A 4,247-nucleotide genomic window follows, 5' to 3' on the forward strand; every position below is an offset into this window, starting at 1 on the left:
GGGGATTTTGCATACCATCTATTATAATGTGCAGATCGCACATTATAATAGATAGCCCCGATCATGACAGCCTGGGATCTTTGTGTGATCCCAGGCTGTCATGGCAACGGATCGCCGCTCCCCGGTGACGTCACGGGGAGTGACGATCGGAGCCAAGATGGCGGCGCCCACGCGCCGCCGGCTCTTTAATGCCGCCGGCAGCTTTGCCGGCGGCAATCAAAGGGTTAACACCCGCGATCGGTGCAAGCACCGATCGCGGGTGTTAGCGACGGGCGTTTGCTTCATTATGAAGCAAACGCCCGGTGAGTATGAAGAGGGCTCAGCCTGTGAGCCCTCTTCATACTCCCCCATGCGCAGTAAGACGTAAGGGTACGTCTTATTGCGCTATGGGGTTAAGCACATCTGCAGCCACAGGACATGCTTAGTCTCACATGGCTCTGCTGGGATTCTGCTCCACTCTTCTTCAACAGTTCTGTGACTGTTGTGGGTTTCTTGGCCATAACTTAGAATAGAATACAAGTTTTCTATTGGGTTAAGATCAGGACAATGGTCCAGCCATTCCATTGTTTTATTGTGTGACAGGGGTAATTGTCCTGCATGGCAATTGCTGACTGATTGAGTGATGAATAAAAGTAAGACCACAAGTTGTTGAAGAAGGTTCTGACACACACTTGCATTCACTCTGCCATTTAGCAGCATTAGAGGTCCAACTCCTGCCACAGAAAACATTCCCCAAACTATGACACTTCCTCCACCACCATTCACTGATTTCTTTACACACTTTAGGTTTCCCAGTTTGTCAACGCACAATGTTTACCATCAAATCACAATAATCTAAAATGAACTGTGGACCCCTTCCCCTGTGTTCACCACACAACAAGCTCCTCAGTAAAGGTGAGCTTTTTGATTCTATCTGCTGAGAGATTTGGTCACTGCTGAGTGGGCTTTCATTCCAAATGCTCTCAAACATTGAGGCACTATATGACAAGACAGATCTTTACCCTGTTCGGTGCTGAACTGGTGAGCAATTCCAACTGCAGCGTTCAAACGATTACTCATGAAAATACTCTGCATTATCCTGTTGTTAGGAAAACTTACGTCTGGAATACTGTACACCAAACTACCACACAGTCTGAGTGCAGGCTGACAGAACAGAGCAAGAGGGCGAACTAACCCTGCGCTGAGCTACCAACTAGACCCTACCAAGGCAGAAACCCCCTTGAAGGTAGGGAGCCTCTGCCGCAGGAACATCCTATCTAACCCTGCAAAGCCCTGGGAGGTGAGAGGAAACCAAATAGGTCTGTCAGCCGCAGTGAGGTGATACGGACAGAAAAGCTGCAATGTGGGTGTTAGGACAGTATTCAGACAGAGGGAAAAAACAGGACAAACAAGGATGAAACAGCATAAGAAACCAAAGCAGACACAAGGAAAGAGAACTAAAGATGTACAGACACTGAACATAGAAAGGTAAGCAAAACCGCCGGGTCACACCAGAGGGTACGTCAAGGTCAAACCACTAGACAAGGGAGCGTAACCTAACTGGTGGATACAATACCAGGGTGAAGCAAACAATGCTACAGGAGACCTGGAAAGGACAAACACTGGCACAGGTGAAAGGTCCAGATCCAATGTATGCAGCCTGAGATCCGCCCCCAGAATCCCATAGGAGCAGGAATCCAGGCTGATTCAGACAGACAGCTTTAATTTCCCTAAAGCACACGCGTCCTGGATGCCCGCTGCCCCGCGCGTGGAGCAGGGTTAACTCGCTGCAGACTGGGGGTGGAGCCAGCGCGGAATGCAAAACGGAAATATGCGGGAAACCCGACATCACAGACTTGGAATGACCAACAACTCTTTCTATGGCTGATAGGGTCACCCCTTTGGCCTTCATCTGGACATCCTGCTGCCCACAGTGTTTCAGTCACTTTGAAACAACACTACAATTTTGGAAAATTCTGTACAAACTTAAAAGTTAAGCTTCCAGTTAAATAGGGGTTGTCAGATAATTAAAGGACATTCCAACGGTAGACTGTCCTCGCTGACATGCTTGTTACCTTTACAAAGGAATGGCAATTTTTTTCTGGAAACCGGCCAACTGCACGTGGAGTCTTCTCTCGCACACACAAGACTTTCAGGCAGCCGAGTGATGTTAGCAGCTATCTAAGCTCAAGAGGAAACGGTGACGTTATCCGGAGTGCCCCAGGCTCATTTGCATATTTTTTATAAAGCCCATGGCCGCCAGCTGTAGAGTAGTAGGTCATAAACCTGTTAAAGGGGTTGTACCAAGTTTATTCCCAATGTTGTAGAAAGAGGCTAACAATCTGATCAGTGTAGACCTCTACCAATCACAAAAACAGGGTTCCCAATCTCACTAATGGGTAGTGGGGCAGGCCTCTTGCAGCTCCGATCAATACTATTAGGTCACTGGAAATTGCTGAACGCAGTGATCAGCCACTTTCACAGTATGCAAACACATTTTCCAGGATGGGACAAGGAACTGGTTTGACTTTAACCCCTTGACGACGAATAGTTACATCACGCGTTAGCTGTGGGTGTTTGGAGGGGGCTCACAGGCTGAGCCCTCTCCATGGCTGTCGTTTCACACTTTTTATTACAATGTGTGATTTGCACATTGTAATAAAAGATGAGGCAAAATCCCCATATATTGGCAAACTGTAGTATGGCAGTATATGGTAGGATCAATCAGACAACCTAAAGTTAAAGTAGCCTTGGGAGTCTGAAAAGTTGTAAAAAAAAAAACTTAAAACTTAAAAAAACAAGTAAAAAGTAATTAAAAAAACCTAAAAATGTAATTCACGCCCCTTTCCCTAAAACTGAAATGAATAAAAATAAACAGTAAAAATCATAAACTTATCAGTGCATCCCAAAATGTCTAATCTTTTAAAATAGAATAACGGTTATTCCCACGGCATTTAACCCCATAACGGAAAATAGAGCCCAAAGTCATAAATGGCACTTTTTTTGCCATTATGAAAAATATTTAAAAAATTCTATAAAAAGTGATAAAAAAGTTGTACAATCCTCAAAATGGTAGTATTGAATATCATCAAAAGTTTCAAAAAATGACACCTCCCACAGCTCCGCACACCAAAGTATGGAAAAGCTATTAGCACTAAATGACAAAAAGAAGATTTTTTTTTTTTTGTACAGGTTTTAAATTTTTGTAAATGTATGAAAACATTATAAAACCTATACAAATTTGATTTTTGTATCCCCGTGATCGTACCATCCCAAAGAATAAAATAGACGTCATTTGGGGCACAGTGAAAATCCAAGCCCACAGGAAACATTTTGGACTGCATTTGGATTTTTTTTTCCGCTTCCCAGTAGGCAGCATGGAATTTTGAATACCCTCACTGTAATGTGCAAATTGTTACACAGAAAACAAGCCGTCACACAGCTCTTTACATGGAAAAAAAAAATTATGGATTTCTGAAAGTGGGGAGTGAAAAATGAAAATTGCTATAGGTAGGAATGGAAGCCCGTTCTCGTGATCAGTGGGGGTCCCGCTCTAGCAGAGGCAAAAAGATCCGAGGCCCATGCCCCAGATCTTTTGGCCTGTCCCCAGGTTGGCAGGACGATCGTCCTGCTACTACGGTGTCTCTCCCCGGATTCAAGTCTGTCTGTGTCCACAGTTAGACATCTGTACGATGGGGGGACGTACGATGGGGGGACAGAGTCGTCTCCCCGCCACACCGCCACGTTGCGCCCATAGAAGTGTATGGGGGACGTATATCGGCCGTATATACGTCGGCCGTATATACGTCCCCCATATGTTAGTGTGAATGTAGCCTAAGGGCGCGTCAGAACAGCCGAGAAAAGGAGAGTTGTCTGATTACTGTCTCTGTATAACATTCTGGGGGCTGTTTGGGTGGCCATGGGCCCTGTACAAGAATTGGGCCCCAGGCTACCGCCCAGGACGCCTGTATTATGATCCACTACTGAGTATACTTGGTAGAACTCGCTGGTCATGAAATAATTAGAGGATGCAAGTTTTTGATAGAAGAGCAGAGACTGCAGCTCATTCGGCAAAATACAAGCCCTCACACAGGAGAACGTATTGAGGAATGGGGTCTCTAGTGCGGCAGAGCTGCAGTTAGACAGGAGATCACGCAGGTAAGTCCCCGGTCAGGCGGCTGCAGGTAGCGCCAGTCACCACAGACACCGAGCAATAGAGAGGAAGTTTAGCGCCTCCCCCATCACCGCGCACGAAAATATGGACGCGC

Source organism: Engystomops pustulosus, chromosome 9 (assembly GCF_040894005.1).
Source record: "Engystomops pustulosus chromosome 9, aEngPut4.maternal, whole genome shotgun sequence".
NCBI classification, from domain to species: Eukaryota; Metazoa; Chordata; class Amphibia; order Anura; family Leptodactylidae; genus Engystomops; species Engystomops pustulosus.